This window comes from Papaver somniferum, chromosome 6 (assembly GCF_003573695.1).
Source record: "Papaver somniferum cultivar HN1 chromosome 6, ASM357369v1, whole genome shotgun sequence".
NCBI classification, from domain to species: domain Eukaryota; kingdom Viridiplantae; phylum Streptophyta; class Magnoliopsida; order Ranunculales; family Papaveraceae; genus Papaver; species Papaver somniferum.
In genome coordinates, this window is record NC_039363.1 from 117,444,625 (window position 1) to 117,463,212 (window position 18,588).

At 38.6% G+C, this 18,588-nt stretch overlaps 1 pseudogene; it reads right to left on the reverse strand.

The window, feature by feature from the left end:
* The window catches only part of LOC113291364, a 53,495-nt pseudogene extending 49,022 nt beyond the window's left edge, over positions 1 to 4,473 (reverse strand).
* Between the last annotated feature and the right edge of the window lie 14,115 nt (positions 4,474 to 18,588).

An 18,588-nucleotide genomic window follows, 5' to 3' on the forward strand; every position in this document is an offset into this window, starting at 1 on the left:
GAAAGGTCGTGCTACTGGATAGGAGAACCACGTTGAAGTCTGTTATGGCGTTGGCCACGAACAGAAGGTGGATTGGCACGTTAGTGCACTAATTATGGTATGTTGCCACGTTTGGCTTGCTACTGCAGCAAAGTAGCACCTTTGGCATGCACATTTAGCGCATCGGCTCGGCATGGCATGTTTGTCATGTCATTAGTATGCGGAATGGAATGGTGCATTTAGCATGCCATTGGCATGTTGGTGCGGTTTTTGGGAATCCAATTGGCTTTATGACCCTATGGCGCAATTCTACCTCTCTTAATGTTGTAGCAGGTTTATAGCAACCTAATTGGTCAATAAAAAGAGAGAGCGGCCAAGCATGGGCGTGGACACACTTCTAACGTGGGTGTGGCAAGTTTAAAGTGACCTGATTGGTCGATAGGAAATAGGGCCGGCAAGTATGGGCCCAACCACAACTTATGTGCGTGTGGCAGATTTAAGGCAACCTGATTGGTCGAGGGAAGTAGGGCCGGTTTCGGCAACATGGGGTGTGGCCAATGGCAAATGGCGTCGGCTGGCCTAAAGCATGGCTACGCCTCCCTTTGTTGCTGCTCCTATTCTGCGGCTCCTTTATTTCTTGTTTTCTGATTCTGGGAAAGATTTTGCGCCCACTAATCCATGGCAGATTTAATTATCTAGTTTGCCTAGGCTTAATTTCGACAGGCAAGGTCTGATATACTGCGCGAGGCGCAAAACCCTAATTTTTGCAAATTAGTCAGGGTAATATCTGAATCTTGTGAATTATCACAAAATTGATTGAATTATACGTGTTGATACAGAGTTCTTTAAGTTCATTTCCAGAGAGCAGTATGCTTTCCGATTGAATACTTTATGAAAAGACCTTATCCTTGATACTTGGAAATTCATGCTACTCTGCTGCGAGTGAACACAAATTGTCATGCCATATCAACATTAAGGGTTCAGCCGGGGAACATAGCACAAAATGCATTCAAAGGAACTTATATTAATTGAATAATACAAGCAAGGTGCCAAAATTTACAGAATATCTGGGATTGTTGCAACATGCACCATTCTGGACAAATTTCATGAGAAAATATTGAGTTGCTTAATAAATGCGCCAGTGAAGAGGTTGAACACTCATCACTTTCACATGGATTCGTTTCCTTGCAGAATGACGACACATTAAATGTAAGGCTTTACAAATTTATCCCTGAACTAAAAACCACCATCAACAGAACCAACCAGTACTAAGAAGTTTAGCTATCCATCACTTAGCTGTTTTTCCTATGCCAAAGGAGCTTACTAACAAGTTGGGCAGTATTCATATGAGATTTGGTGGGGTAAAAAAGAAGGAGAAAAAGGTTGTTTTACTAAGGGTTGGACTGACATAGTTCTTCCAAAAGAGCCAGGAGGTCTGAATATCAGGAAAACTTATATTTTAAATCTTGCTCTTCTAGCAAAATTAACTTGGAGAATGGTGGAGAATCCTGATGATAAATGGGCCTGTATTCTTAGGGGTAAGTACTTTATGAATTCTAATTCATTGTGTGGCAGTGTTTCTAAACGGGGCTCTTGGATATGAAGGGAATCTGCACATGCCCGGACATAATCAAAAAATTTTATGTCTGGGAAATTGGTAATGGTAAGTCTGTACATATTTGGAAAGACAACTGGATTCCAAATATGCACAGACCTCCCTCAACTCAATTTTACTCTTCTAATATGGTGCATGTGAGTCAATTAATTGATCAGGATATGAAGTGTTGGAAGCTGGATATCGTTAATGCTTTCTTTGATAGAAATACTGTGACAGAAATTCTAAAGATTAGAATCCCTTTCAATGGAGAAGATAAGCTTAGATGGTAACCAAGTAGTAATGATAGTTTTACAGTTAAATCTTCTTATAAAGTGATATTAACTGATAGACTCTTACTCAAACCCAGTAAAAATGACATGAGTATTAAATGGAGTTCCTTCTGGAAACATAACCTGCTACCTAGAGTCCAACATTTTATGTGGAAATTTCTACATAAATGTCTGCCAACTAAGTATAAACTTGCTAGAATCATTAAGTACCAGTGCAATCTTTTTCCTATGTGTAATCAGAATGTAAAATCTACACATCTATTTATCTCCCGTAGTGTTGCAATGGATATCTGGAACAAGGTTGATACTAGCATGTTTAATCTGCTCTTAGCTAATGATTTGCATCAATGGGTGTGTCAGTTCTTTTCAACAGGTAGTAACTCTTTAGTTCTAGATTTTAAAAAGTATGAAATCGTAGCTTTTTGTATGTGGTATATATGGAAGGCAAGATGTGCTAAAAACTTTGATGGTGTTAATCCTAATATTGATTCTGTAGCTAATGCCGTTATCATGCAGATGAATGATTGGAGGAATTCCATTCTCATACATTCGAATAATAATCAACTAGCTAGACAGTTTCTAATGCATCTGAAACGATTGACATTGCTTGGTATATTATAAATCTACTTGAGCATTTTGAGTCTAATGCCATTATAGGAATCAGTGTTTCATCTGCATAGCTTCAGTTCTTTTGTGCAGGATAGTGTTAATAGTATTCCAACTGATCATTCAGGTTTAGAATCACATGATAGTCATATTAGCAATAACTCTAATGTGCACTTCAGGGAAAGAGGAAGAAGTTTTTAAATTTCATGTTGACGCTTCTTTTGATCAAGATACTAATGATTGTGGTTCTGGTATTGTTTTATTCAATACTACTGGTGATTGCGCCGTCTTCAAAGGATCCTATGTAGCTGGAGTGATCGATGCTGAAGCTGGAGAATGTAGAGCAGTGTTGGAAGGTTTTCAATTGGCTAAAGCGATGGAGATAGACAAGATTCACCTGGTTGTAGACGCGGAAACTGTTGTTAATAATTCCCTTCTTGTGAGATGGGAAAATAGGAAAATTTTAAGAGATATAAAACTCTTATTAGATTCGTTTCAGTTTTCGAAGATTAGTCATGTTAGTAGAAATCTCAATCAAATAGCTGATTCTATTTTGAAGTCAGTTAGGAAAAATAGATTAGTGATTGAGGAATTTAGTCATGATAAACTGCTTATAGTACCTTTGTTATCCAGGTATTTTGAGGCTGACAAAATATAATAAATAAAATTCTCCAGTTATAAAAAAGAAAAAAAAAAGGAATGTCAAGCTGCCACCATTCCAGCCCTATCCGAGCTGAGAACTGAAAGGCGTGATGGTTGTTGTGCCAACCTTCCCCGAATCCTAATAAGCCCACAGCCCAGTTGTTTTTGGATAGATCTTCAGTGGTCCATGGCCTTTTCCCCATGTATGACACAATGAATTCACTATGAACGTGCTATGGTGCACAGCAGCTATTCTAACACCCTGTACAACATTAATTAAAACAAAACTGTAAAATCAATTCTATTCCAAAAGTCTCAAAAGATTGTCTAAACAGGAGTTTAACAAGTAAGATTAAAGTCGGATCAAAGGATATAGTAACAGTCAACGTGCAGTACTGTACTGAAGTCCAAACAGGAAAAATTTCGTACCCGAATCGAATCGTACCCATCTACATGTAGACTGTTAATTACTAACTTACCCTTCCCCAGATAAGGTGGGGTAACCCTCCAAAGACGTACAAAAGAAGAGCCAGTCCAACAAGATGAAGTAGATGTGTTCTCCTAAGGAACCGGTAGTAGGCTTGTTTCTTTAAATCCACGACATTGTTTGATTTTCCGACCTGCAAAACATGATATCGATGACAATATCACCAAAGAATTATCATATTTTTGAATCATATCATCAATATTGTACCTTTGTCGATCAAACAGATACCGATATAGTTGAGAGATGTATACCATTCATAACCTAAAGTAAAAAAACCGCTTTTGTTTTGCGCTAATACTATTAAACAACGGGGATAGAATCAGACCTTCTCTCGGAGATAGTTGTTATGCAGCCCAACCTATGTGGCTGAACCAAAATCCCTCGATAGGGCTATGAGGATCTCGAACAGAATCTGTGAACTGATGGTGATAACGATGATTGCTTACCCAAAACATAGGGTCTCCCTGATGAGCAAGTTCAACGACGTCAACAATAAACATGCATGCAGAGCAAACACAGAAAGAAATGAGTTACTAAAAGAGAAATGTAACTAGCTAGCTAACCTGTGCACAATGAAGTCCAATATAAGCAAACAAGTATTCAAGTGATTTCGTGAGCTTAAGACTCTTGTGGGTAAGGTTTCTATGATAAGAAAGACTTATTCCTAGATTTAATGTCACTAGGTACAGGATCACTGCCATCCAAAATGCATTCCAAGTGAAGTAGAAAGGAGCAAACAAAACCGCTATATGTTCCACTATGAGTGTCCCTAAGTTCACACGATTCCAGAAGTCACCCTTTTTCTCCAAAACAACTTGCTCTTTCAATTGCACTGAATCTTTTGGATATTGTGTACCAGTTTCTAGGGCCATATTTGGATACGCAATATCCTTTTTGTGGATAACAGTTCACTACCATAATTCTTAGTATATATACTAAAATTTGCACTGTGCACGCGCTTTTGGTTGCATTAAGACGAACCCTTTCCAGAGAAAAAGTATATTGGTGATACCGTACATCCTTACTTTTACTGGTAGTGTAGGTACACGAAATAGGTTTTCCACGTGTTGAACATAAAGGGAAGAGATGGGGATGGAAAATCTCACTGAAAGGTTACAGTCAGAGACTTGTCAATTCAAGTGTCAGAGTTATCTCGTCAGTTGATCGTCCCTACGAAGTACGAAAAGAGTGAGTGCTGAAGCGAAGAAACCCGCACTAAGTTGAAGTATCCAACAAGATATCAAAGACGAAGTCGTAACGGACGAAGTAGGATTACTTGGCTGAAAAGATAATCCGCGAGATAGATAAATTATGGAGCAAGAAAAGAGACAGGTGTCCCGACAGACCCATGTGAGAATAGCGAAAGAAGGGGAAAAACTTTATGGAAAATGGTCCGGGCGAAGTATAAAGCATCTCCGTGAGAATGTTGCGAAGTAAAATGAGTTGTAACCCATTAGGGTTGATTAGCCTATAAATAAAGGCCCTTGGGCAAGATTAGGGTGATCGGATTTTAGTGGAGTGGGGGAGCTAAGTCTAGAGTGAGATTAGGGTTTCCTTGTATTGAAGAACTTGTATCTTTGTTACTTTGAATGATTTCATCAATAAAAATCTTTGTGTTTATATTACTTAGCATAACTTAGATCTTGGTTACTATCACTTTGGGTGTGCTACTGGGTTTCCAGTAGTTACATTTTGGCGTCCAGAAACAGGGAACTTAGATTGGGGATTCATCCTCATCTAAGGAGTGGAGAGAAGCTGAAGTTGTAGGAGAGAGAGATCTTAGTGAGACATCCTATTTAAGACTAGGGTTTAAAGGATATCCGGTAGTGAAACTAGGATAGATTGATGACTAGAACACCAGATCAAGCGGCACACATGATAGCGACGAGGAGGAGAAAACGATTGGAGGCCAAAAGATGAGGAAGATTGGAAAGGGGAGGAACATCAGCTGCAAGAGAGAGACAACACGTGAACCAGCGGGAGACTGAGGAGGTCAACGAAGATCGTTTTCGAGAGGGTTCTGTACATACTTCCGACACGAAAACTGTTGCAGGAGAAGAGATGACTCGTGAGGAAGTAGAGGAGAACATTGGTGAAGAAGACATGACGTTGGAGCAACTAAGGGAGACGCTCCGTCTTGAGAGGGAGCGAGATAGGAATTTAGCATAGCAACATGCCCGATTGACAAGACAAAATGCCATATTAGTGTTGCAGAATCGCCAGCGGAACGAGAAAATGGCAGCCGAAGTCACGGATTCAGAGGTGAACACGACATCATCAGGGGAAAGGGAGTTACGACAAGGAAGGAACACTCGCAAGGAAGACGGAGGAGAACGAAGAAAACGGAAACAAAGAGAAATCAGCGAAGAGAGAGAGTTGGGGAGAGCATTGGAAATATCAAGGTGGGAAGATCAAAGGCGTAGGTACGAAGAAGAACGGAGGCACGGAAAAATGAGAGGAGAAGAGAAAATGAAAGCGAATTAAAACCGGGAAGATGGGGAAGAAAGGAGACACGGTGAAGGAAGGCTCAGTGTGATGAGAAGAGATCCTAGGGAGAGAGAAACGAAGGGAACCTGAACCAGGAAGTCTTGGACGAACTTCGAGATATGAGAGCACTGATAAAAAATTCGTGAAGAGGCAGCAGAGTGCAGCTGGTGGAGGCAATAGAAGAGGCCGATAAATCTCCATTTACCTATGAGATAATGCATGCGGATATCCTAGAGAAATGCGTGCTATCGACGCTAACGAGCATATTCAGCGGGTCTGAAAGCGTTGTGCAACACTTGAAACAATATACCCTTTCGTTGATGCAATGGGGGCGAAATGATGCGGTACTTTGTCGATACTTCTCCGAGAGCTTGGCCGGGGAAGCGTTAGCTTGGTTTGATGGACTACCGGAAAGATCAATTTCGTCATTCAAAGACTTACAAAAGATATTTCTGACCACTTATATAACAAACAACATGTTGAGGCCAGGAATTGAGACTCTCTTCAATTTGATAAGGAGACCCACAGAAAGCCTGCGAGGATTGGTGACGAGGTGGAGAACGGTATGTAGCGAGCTTGCAGGGAGAGTTGACGAGAAAAATTTCATCTTAGCTTTCGTGAACGCTTTGATCCCAACTGACTTGTTATACACTCAAATATTCATTATTCGAAACTCTCTAACGATGAATGAATTGAGAGAGTACCAAGAGGAATACATAGCCTTGGAAGAAAAGCAGAGGCAAGTTAGCGAAGTGGCGTGGATTCCAGCAAAAGAAGGAAATTCAAGGTTATTACCGAGGACAGTGCATGCCGTGAAGAATGATTCAAATCCAGAGAAGGGAGAACCTTCAAATCCAATTCCAACGAAGCTTGTAGATGTGTCAAGTGGAGATCAAGAATGGATCGATCAACAGAGGTACGAGGAGTCAAGACGAAGGAATTATGAGCTGCGAAGTTACAATACAGGATATCAACAAAGGAATAATCAAGGACCTAGATTTGGAGAACGAAGACCAAATGCACCAGATTTTGAAGATTTGAAGCTCCCTAGGCTTAACACAACTGTAGAAAAGATATGGGAGGAAATAGTATTAACAGAGGAGATCCCACCACCACCCAATTTGGAAAGAGAACCACCCCCAGGGACCAGGAGTCATGAGTTCTGCAGATATCATCATTTTCATTGGCATCACACAATGGACTGTCGAAACATTCGACGGATTATACTTCGTTTGATAGAGCAGGGAAAACTCGCACATTTTCTGGAAGGCTATGTACTACCACCACCACCACCTCGTGACAACCAGAAAATATACCGAATTGAAATAGATCGGGGAACAGAAAAGCTGAATTGTAATACAATAATACATGCAGCGAAGAGCATCCAAAATTTCCATGACAACATACTTAAAAGAGTACATAAGAGGGATTTTGAGGGAAATGAAATATTCAATGTTACAACAAAAGAACCATTAGAAGAATGGTAGAAAAGGGAGATAACATTCTCAGCAAAGGATGCACCTGAAGGAGGAAACTCCCACACGAACCCTTTGGTTGTAACCCTGAATTTTGGCAAGTACTCAAAGTGGGAAGAAGATCAAGCCGAAAAGAAGAAAATCTGGGAAATTGACAGAATCTTAGTGGATATAGGGAGCTCGGTCGATATACACTTTTACCACGCCTTCAGAACCATGGGGTACAAAGACTCTGATCTCGTGCCATCGACGTACAACATTTATGGGTTTAATGGAGTTGCATCTAAGCCGAAAGGAGAAATAGTGGTAAAAAAGTTTGTTGGCGAGCTGGAAACGAAAGTCACAGTCTGCGTGATAGACATAGATTCACCTTACAATGCTCCTCATAGGGAGACCCTGGATACATGGAATAAAAGGGATTGCGTCTACATATCATCAAGCAATACGATTTCCTATGCCAAGTGGAATTGGTGAGATAAGAGGAGATATCTTAGACGCGCAAGATTGCATTAGGAAGGATGTCCATAACTATGAGGAGAAACAAAGAAATAAAATCGAACAAAGTAAGAAGGCATGCCAAGAAAGAAGAGTTGCGCAACTGATGGTATATACAATCGGGACATGTGAAGAATTGAGCGCAACACCAAGGGACTTAGACGAGGATGTAGAAAAGATAAGTGATGACGAGAAGGAGAACGAGATGACTCCAGAAAAGGAAGGTCAAGCTGAGATAAAGTAGAGTGGAAAGGTAAATAAAGAAAAACGACTGAAGATGGCGAGGCATCGAGAAGTGAGAAAGAAGCCGTTAAAGAAAAACGAACCCCGAGAGGAGGAGTAAAGACAGACACTTCTAAGCGTAAAAAGGCGTTGAAACGAGAGGCTGATGAAAACGTCAAATTGCATGTTAAAGGGAAGAAGGCTAGCGAAGAAGAAGAAATGGAGCGATTGAAGGAAGAACTCTACCAAGAGATACGGAAGAAGGAAAACTTAGTGAAGGAACGCATAAGGTTGGAAAGACAAAATGAGAAACTTATAATTAAGAATAATCATTTAAAAAGGAAGCAAGAGGGGAGTAGTACGCAAAGAGGAAATTATGCTCCAAAAAGGGTAGCTGAAGGATGTCGTGATTACCGGCGAGATAGCAAGGGGCGAGGGGAACAAAACGAACGAGAAGACTTAAAGAGAGATATAGAGAATAGCAGGAGGGAATTCAGAGAAGGAGAGTATTTAACGCAGCAATCGATGATGGCCGGCAGGAGAGGAAACAACACCCAAATAAAAGAAAAGGCAACCGGGCCGCAACCCAAGCTAACAAACAAGTGTGCAAATAGCAAACCATGCAAACCAGAAGTAGCAACACTGTTCTCGTTAAGGCAAAGAGAAAATGAAAATCTGCGAAGTCTAGTGGCAAGATGGGACGCGATTTGCAGGGATCTAAAAGGGAGAATTTCAGAAGTTAGTGCGCTCATTTATCTATGCGTTATCAACTAGGCAGCCATTATTCATGACGTTGTTTAAGATCAGAAACGAAATAAAGATGAAGGAATTAAAAAGGTATCATTATGAGCACATTCGCATGGAAGAAGAACGCTGATAATGGAGGAAGAGTGATAGAAACCAGATGAATATACTTAATTCAATCTATCAATTGATAATGTATCGAATTTCAAAAGGATATCAATGAAAATTTTATGAATTTTGATAAATCGTATTATGAACATGAATTTCACAAGAGCAAGGTAAGACCTCACATTAGGAGGCAAATAAAATTCATGAATAAACAGTTTCTAGGGAAACTTAAAACCTTCGCCTAGGAAGGCTGAGAATCCACGGCATGCACCCTAGTTCGCATGAAAGTGCAAGAGGAAAGACCTAACGAATGTCGTGAACAACTCTCAGAGAGATAAGCTAGGGGCAATGATAAGGCATATACGCTGAGGGTCCCTTTTTATGATAGCCTTCAGTAAGGGGTGCAGAAATATGACCAAGGCGCCGACGTATTCGGTTGAGCTGCGGGTGCCTGGGACGTCTGGAGCGTTACCGACCATGTCTTTTTGGCAAGTCTTGGCTACGATGCACTCAATCCCAAAGAAACTCCACTTAGGGTGTGGCTTCGTAACCCCAAGCCATATCGGCGAAGGAGATAAGAAGCCACGAAAACAACTGACTGTCGTAATAACTGGATGGGAGGAGACCAACATTCATGTTAGGGTTACCCTCCTTGAAGGGGAAATCAGGGGGAATATAAAGGGATGGCACCCTCCAGATTAGGGAGATGTGTGACCAAAAAAGACGGAAATGTCATGGGGCTAATATTCATGGGAATAGCTAGGCCTGTCGCATTGTCGCGGAGAAAAATAAAACAAATGTTAAGGCGAGGAAGATGGATTATTATTCGCAAGGGTAATAAGCGTCTGATACTTCGTCGAATTAAACTCCTTCAAAAAGGATGAGGCAAAATAAGACCTTAATTAGGAGGCAAGATAATACCTTGTATAAAGTAACACAAAACAGTCAGAAAATGAATTAATGCAAGATGCTTCACGGATTTCAAAGCTTGTGTGGTGGAAACAAAATGATAAAGAATAGGCAATGATTTTACGTTTTATGTCCTTGAAGGACTTGACTTTTCACCTCGACGAGAAGAGCGAAGGCAAAGCCCAGAAACAAAGGCAAGGGCAAAATAAATAAAAAAATTGAAGATAGACATGACATATGGAGGAGAAGTAAAAAATAAGATGCGGCGAGATACCACTTACCCCACTTCGGAAACACACAAAAGAATAAGAGGCAAGTATATACTTCAAAATTCATTATTCTTTTGAGTATTCCCTCGGTAAGTATATACTTGGAGAAATAAAAATCATGGATGATAAAAATCATGGACATAAAATTTAATCAAAAGTTCCACCCAAAAGGTTAAGATGTTTTGCCCCCCAAGATTGGGAGCGCCCAGAAAGACAAATTGTTTCCAAGATAGTCAAGCATAAAACCAAGGTATGTCAAGCATAAAACCAAAATATGAAAGAAGAAAACTAAGACTGTTGTTGAGGAAGGACGTCGTCAGTAACTGTTGTCCCATGGATTTCATCATCCATTCCAGCAAGACCAGCACCAGTACTAGCAGAAGCACCCCTAGACTATTCCTCCTCAACTTTTGCATTATCAACCTTCCGCTCCTCGCCATCTTCAGAGAGTCTATCCTCTTCACCCAAGATGACCATATCATCCTTTGGTTGCTCGTCATCGAAGAATACCTCCAGAGGAAAAGTAGGATGAGGGATGCCTTGCTCGTCGCAGTAGTTGCCGAAGAGAAAGGTCAGGTAGTTATGAGTATTCTTGCGAGATGCCTTCGCTACCTTCGCAGAAGTCTCAATCATCTCATCCGTATCGACATTCAAATCATCGATCTCAGTCTTGAGGCGAGAAACCTCCGTGCGAAATTCATCCCTTTCCTGGAAAGGCGAAGGACTTGGCTCTTATGACGCTCTTCGGACTCTGCAAAACCAAACAGAACTTCATCAGAAACTAAAAGTTCGACGTAATCAGCGATGTTATGCGTGGCACCTAAATCTACCTTCCATCTGCAAGATAGTAGTGTTCAAGGTTTCTTGAATGTCAGCATACAAATGATCCAGCTTGGAGATCGCTAGATCCGATTCTTGAAGTCGGACACATAATTTGTGATATGCATTGTCCCAGCCTTTACCATGACCCGATGTTAGGATTTCGGGAAACCCTATATGATAACCACAATCGCACAGTGTCTAACTAGTAGACATAGGCAAGTACGGGTCGTTCCCACTAGGAGTGGTGAAAATACTGTAATCAATATCTCTAATAATCAGAAATAATGTTTTTTTTTAGATTTTTATAATTGAGAAATGTAAAATGAAATAATAAAATTAAACTAAATAAATAAAAGAAATTCAATGGGAGTGTCGGTAACCAGGGTTTATAGTATCAACCACAACTTCTATTCAATTACTGAAATGAAACATAATCCATGAATATTTGACTATTGTTCATTCTATCGACATCACCTATTATAAGTATTAGAGTCGCAAATATCGCTGGGACACCCTAAGCATGGTACATCAAAAGAGTAAACCAAAGCATGCACCATCAAATTGCGTTAGCGAGAAAATTACACGAAACTAAATATAAGTTCACAAATTTTATTTTGCTTTTCTAAGCATAACCCATCAAAGAAACTAACCAAGCATGGATCATCAAATAATAAGACAAACATATTTTTAAAACTATCGATTACGCACATATGTTTTAAAACCGGTGAAGCAACAACTTGTATTTCGATTAATCAATAAATATTATTTAAGAATTAATCTAATTAAATCATAATAGTCTTTTGCTAAATATTATTCAAATGAAAATAGCATAATACTCTAAGTGGTTTCAACATAAACCCTAGTTACAAGGATTTAGATAGACATGACTTTCTCAAAATCCATAAACAAATTAAAGAGAATCACTATCAAATCAAAATAGAAATGAAATCACAAGAATTGCAAACCCTTCTTTTCACTTCCGTAGTCGCACCTCTCTTTTCTCTTCTCTGGTTTCAGCCTCTCGCAAGAGAGAGCTCCCAAAACCGGCCTCCTAAAACAGTCACCAGAACCCACCTTTTTCTTCTTCACAATACAAAAAATATATACCAAATAAAGGCGTGTCGTCATTATCTTAATTAGACTTAATTGAAACTTGCATGGTGGTCATCAATGTGATCTCCCCATATATATTCTTCTTCATTTTGCTTGCATGCATATTTGGTAGACTTAAAAAGAATCCCACGGGTGAGAAAGCGAAATCTTTTTAATTCATTTTTCTCCCTTCAATAAGATATTCACGTGGACCTATTTATTTTTTCCAATATTCCACTACCTAACAAGATTTCCTTAACAGCTAATGCCTTTTCAACTTCCCAAAACTGGATGTGTAAATATGCGACGACACATGGCATAGTAACCCACTATAATGTTTTCTGCTTGCAATTTGCTGAAAATCACACGACTGTTCTTATGAGCCCCACAAAACCATGATTCAGGGGAAAGCATGTGTACGTGCTTGACCTCCTTGTTTTCAATTAGACCGTCCCACTTGTGTATCATCCCTTCTCTATCTCGTTTTGGTGTCTCGGGTAACCTTGCTGGGTTTTTTTTTGTGGCAAGCACTGTTTTAGTTTCACATTTCGCCATTTATTTTTGGATGATTGGATTTACTTCTACTTTCTACAAAAGCATTAAAATAGTATTATTAGCAACAATATCGAGTCCTAGCTAATATAAATATGGGTACAAAATGTAGCACATACGTACTTATCAACACCCCCACACTTATATTTTGCTAGTCCTCGAGCAAAACAAAGAAAATTATATCTGCTATACAGCTGGATATGAAGAGTGTGTCTGCTAAACAGCGAGAAGGATCCGCTAAATATCAAGACCGGGAGATGTCTGCTAAACAACAAGATCAAGATATGTCTGCTAAACAGCTAGACAGAAAGACCTTCTAAACAGGTCGTCATAGAAAATACTCTAAAAATGATTATTTTTTTATGTAGACCCGCTAAACAGCTGGTCATAATATGTTTTTTTTTAAGCCTAACGAAAATGCCACTCCCCCAAACTTAAACATTACATTGTCCTCAATGTAATTGAATCATCCAACGTAGAAATTAAGATGGGAAATTCAAGCAAACAAATAAAAGATAGAGGAAAGAAAGCAAATATGATGGGTTGACTCCCATGAAGCGAAATCGTATGGGTTGACTCCCATAAAGCATAATCTTTGTGTATCTGCTCTCTCGAACAAGGTGATGATACACCAAATTAAGTTGCAAAGCATATATATACAGTCTGAAAAGTTGGGATCAATCCAACAAATCAGGTTAGTTGAAAAGATGACCCTGTAACAATAATATTGATTAGTACCCAGAGAGCGAAAACTGAATTCAGTCTTACTCGAAAAACAATTTGAACCTTCCTCGTCGTATGTGGTTATCTGAAGTAAATCGGAATCACGGATAGTGAGTAAAAATTGTTTAGAGAATTCAACAATCGTTGTACACTCTAAATCTGGTTCTAAATCCGAGAAAATAGCTTCCTTTACTGAGTTGCCTATATTATTTATTGGAGACCTCAATGCATTGACAATGTCAATAAGCATGGGGTCTTCGGAGTCTGCAAAATGGTCTAAACAAACTGAGATTGGTTCAAAATCAGCAATACCAGTATCAACCTGTTTAACATTCATATCAGCAATTAGAAGATCATAAGATGGGTCAGCATCACATGAGCTCAATGGAGCAACAATATCATGAATAATCGACTCATCGACTAAGTTATTTATAGGAATCTCACTATTCAAATGACTAGAAGGTACCTCATTATGAATGTCTACTGTCTCTAAGTCGTTAGACTCAACAATAGTATCCTCTGTATAAACAGGTTCCTCTAAATTATCATTTGCATATAACTCTTGGCATGCCAGAATTCTCAACCTTTGCTCCAAACTAAGTGGTGTATGCTTGTAATACTTTTCATGTATCGTTAAAGGCGATTCTTCACTTACTACATGTGGAGCAAAAACTCCATACTGTTGCCTATGCATATATTCACCAAGCGTCATCTCAGATGAGGTTGTCTGATAATTTGAATTTCTACGCTTATATTCCGCCAATGTCATATTAGGTGACGTCTCCTGAAAAAAAAAGCCATCATCCTCAAAAAGGTACCTGAAACAAAATTCTAAAAAATAAAACAAGTCAAATTAAAAAAGAAATACTAAAATAAAAATACTGTATAAAAATAAATAAATAAATAAAAAACCTAACTATTTACAAAATAAAAAATACTAATCACAATATTCCTCAGCCGCTCCCCGGCAGCGGCGCCAAAAATTGTTAGGATTTCGGGAAATCCTATATGATAACCCCAATCGCACGGTGTCTAACTAGTAGACAGAGGAAAGTACAGGTCGTTCCCACGAAGAGCGGTGGAAATACTGTAATCAATATCTCTAATAATCAGAAATAATGTTTTTTTTTGAGATTTTTATAATTGAGAAATGTAAAATGAAATAATAAAATTAAACTAAAGTATTAAAATAAATTCAATGGGAGAGTCAGTAACCAGGGTTTATAGTATCCACTACAACTTTTATTCAATTACTGAAATGAAACATAATCCATGAATATTTGTCTATTGTTCGTTCTATCGACATCACCTATTATAAGTATTCGAGTCGCAAATATCGCTGGGACACCCTAAGCATGGTACATCAAAAGACTAAACCAAAGCATGCACCATCAAATTGCGTTAGCGATAAAATTACACGAAACTAAATATAAGTTCACAAATTTTATTTGGCTTTTCTAAGCAGAACCCATCAAAGAAATTAACCAATCATGGATCATCAAATAATAAGACAAACATATTTGTAAAACTATCGATTACGCACATAGGTTTTAAAACCGGTGAAGCAACAACTTGTATTTCGATTAATCAATAAATATTATTCAAGAATTAATCTAATCAAATCATAATAGTCTTTTTCTAAATATTATTCAAATGAAAATAGCTTAATACTCTAAGTGGTTTCAACATAAACCATAGTTATAAGGATTCAGCTAGACATGACTTTCTCAAAAGGCATAAACAAATCAAAGAGAACCACTAGCAAATCAAAATGGAAATGAAATCACAAGAATTGCAAACCCTTATTTTCACTTCCATACCCGTGCCTCTCTTTTCTCTTCTCTGGTTTCGGCCTCTCGCAAGAGAGAGCTCCCAAAACTGGCCTCCCAAAACAGTCACCAGAACCCACCTTTTTCTTCTTCAGAATACAGAAAATATATACCAAATAAAGGCGTGTCGTCATTCTCTTAATTGAAACTTTCATGGTGGTCATCAATGTGATCTCCCCATATATATTCTTCTTCATTTTGCTTGCGTGCATATTTGGTAGACTTAAAAAGAATCCCACGGGTGAGAAAGCAAAATCTTTTTAATTCATTTTTCTCCCTCCAATAAGATATTCATGTGGACCCATTTATTTGTTCCAATATTCCACTACCTAATACCCTCAATCTTATTATTTTCTAGTCCTCGAGCAAATCTAATCTAGAAAAACAAAAATGACTACACTTAGCACGTGCAGCAAGCCGTTAAACCGCAGGTGGCCCTAGCGGCGGAGTGTTGTCTCCGGAGTGTTTACCAGAGGTGTACCCACAAAACCTTTACTCCGGACCCTAGCTATCTACGCAAAACATTGGAAGGCACTAAAGAATCCCCTTGGTTGGCATACTCTCATTGACTACTGGAGGAAGTACCCTGATGCGAAATTCCAATTGTTGTACACGAGTTTGCACTCAAGCATACTAAAATTCATATAAGTGACAGAGCTCTACTCGGATAGTTTCTGTACATCATAACTGGAGTCAACCAATCACATGGAAAGATTAAGAAGATGGATGTAGAGAAAAACATAGATGGTTGTGATGTTGGCTAAGGTGAACCTATCCTAATTGACTGAGATACCGGTCTGACTAATATCAACATAGCTGGCATATACAAGGGAACCAGCGGGTGATAATCCTAACTCTAGGTCAACACAACTGGCATATACAAGGACTCCAGTGTTCGACTTTATTGAATTTATTCCGGTTAGTCTGATGGTCTGGTCTCATTTTTTTTTTCTCAATCACTCTATTTCACCCAATCACTTATAAGAAAATAAAAATAGAAGGTGAAAAGGATTCAACGAGATATGGCGAAACTACCATGTTTTTTTAAAAAAAAAATTCTAACACCTGAGCTCTGTGCTTTTATGAATAGACTCTTTATATGTTTCCATCTAATCAGATTGGTTCCTCAAATCCTATAATCAAGATGCTTCCATCCACTTAGATTGGTTAGTGCCATCCTTAATAAACATAAATTTCTAGGATCTGGAGTTTATTTATTGCAACTAAAAAGTTTCTCCAATTCCCCCAAACTTAAATCTAACATTGTCCTCAATGTTCTAAAGATAAAATTAAAAGCATATGAACAAGGAGAAACTGTTACCATTTGAAGCAAAAGAGTTAAGGAAAGATATTACTGTATTGCATGAGATCGGGTTACCTCCCAAGAAGTGCTAAGTTTAACGTCTTCAACCATACCAAGAAAGGATCAGTCACCTTATAGAATCATAAAGTAATAGCCGGAATAACTGCGGATCACCAAAACCAAATAGAACTATCACAAGTAAAATGAATCTGCAACATGCCAAGAAAATTAACAAATAAAGCACAACCTTTTTGTTTAAGACAACTACATCTAGCTGTGGTTCATGTTCAGGTTCTATAACAGGGTCTAGATAAAATATTTCCATAGGTTGTGTTTCCTCATAAGTTAGATCCGAATGTTCAGGTTCTAGAGTCAGGAAAAACTCAAATAAAAACTTAGAAGCACATAATAATAACCTGAATAACTGGGGATCCTCTAAGTTAATCAGATTTGACACACACATCTGACCACAATGAGAGTCGCGGTGTTCCTTAAATAAATGTGTCGACCCTAATCTCTTAAAGTATAGGTTTAGTCTCAAAACTCAATAACTGACACATTTCAAATTCAAACGTTCCCATAGTTGGAATAAAAGTTTTTGGTGGGAAAACAAAATCAATCTGGGTATCATAGCCTGGGTAAACCACATCAACCAGAAGATGGGTTTCTAACAACTGAACTTCTTCCTAAACATTATTAGGTTTGGGAGAGCTAGTATGACGGTAATCTGGCACAATGGTTGAGGCACATATATCAAGTCCCAAGTGAGGGACCTTTCTAAGAGTTAAAGCACACAGAGAATGATAATCACCCCAAACTTAGAGTTTTCAGTGTCTCTAGAAAGACTAGTCACAACTTCCCTAATTTCTAGGTCATCAGATTCCGGGAAATGGTCAATTGATTCTTCTAAGTCAGGTTCATCCTCACTCATCTCTACGAGTTCACTTTCTTTGTCTAAGACTATTGTTTCTAAATCGCTAGACTCAAAATAAACTCGTTCCTCTAAACCTTCATTGGCTTCGTGAAAAGGAAAAACTACATCGTCTCAAACGGGGATATTTTTAGTCAAATCCTCTTCCTTTTGAATACGTGAATAATTATTAAAATTATTTGGATTTGTACTAGAAATAATATTATCATTATAAAACTCAACCAGAGTAACAAATTCCTGATCACTATGCCTACATATTTCAGATTCTTCATCAATACTATCCTCATCATAATCATCATCATATGAAAATGATCGAACCTCATCTAAACAAGCAGTGTTACCAATTCTAACCTCGTCATCTTGATTATGTGAATAAAAACTATCCTTATTTTTAAGGGTGGTATTGGGCACACTATATTGGAATTTAAGACTATCTTGAGAAAAAATTTCCACAATCCTATTTGTACTCTCAGTAAATTGCTTGAGGGACTCTTCTAGAGACATCTTAGTTGACTGCTCTACGGACTCTTCTGGAAGCGGAATATTATAAGTCTTTTTCATAAATAAGTGAAACTTCTGTGCTGACTCACTGAAACTCTTGAGAGACTCTTCTAGATAAATAGGAGGATCGTTTTGCTCGTATAACCCGGAGGTGTGCGAATAGTAATTGGGCTCACCATGGTATGAGCAACTTTCAATAGGTTGATGTTCCCAATCACTATTCACACTATGGTCAAAGTAGTAATGTCCATTTTTTTCAGTCGGATATTCGTTGTATTGGCTATTATAATACCAGTTCGACATTTTTAACACAAAATAAAACCCACTGACAGGGGATTCGTGGGTGGATAGAGTCTTACCTCTCGTACCAAACGGGCGATGAACCGTTGAAGTCGACTCAGGCCACCGACTCCAATGCCAGTGTACGAACCTGAGGGGCCGAGACAGTATCATAACTGTCGTCCTTCCCTGCAGCAGTTTTATTTAAATAAACCCTTCCTTAGGGCTTAAAAAATAATAATGTCC